We start from the raw sequence: 340 nt of genomic DNA on the forward strand, positions 1-340 counted from the left end.
AGGGGGACTACAGTATGTACACAAAATTCACTAAGGGCCAAGTATGGAATCCTATTTCCCCAACTCCACACCGCGCGACTTGCCTCCCAAATCCTTTTACTTGATGTGACCTTGTACCAGCCACATCCCATCCCACAACCTCAGTTCCCCCATCTGTAAACTCCCCATCTGCCAAGGCACAAACGAAATCGAGAAGGATTCTATTACTAGTCCGGTGAGAGCATTAAGTTATTGGTTAAGAGCCAGGAAAAATGACCGATAACATTTATTTCTCCACCTCCAAGTCAAATCCTCCCGGTCGCTGCAAGCTTTTCTGGGTCGTTCCGGGAAAGGCGTGGTC

Source organism: Miniopterus schreibersii (assembly GCF_964146895.1).
Source record: "Miniopterus schreibersii genome assembly, chromosome: 10".
Classification (NCBI taxonomy): Eukaryota; Metazoa; Chordata; class Mammalia; order Chiroptera; family Miniopteridae; genus Miniopterus; species Miniopterus schreibersii.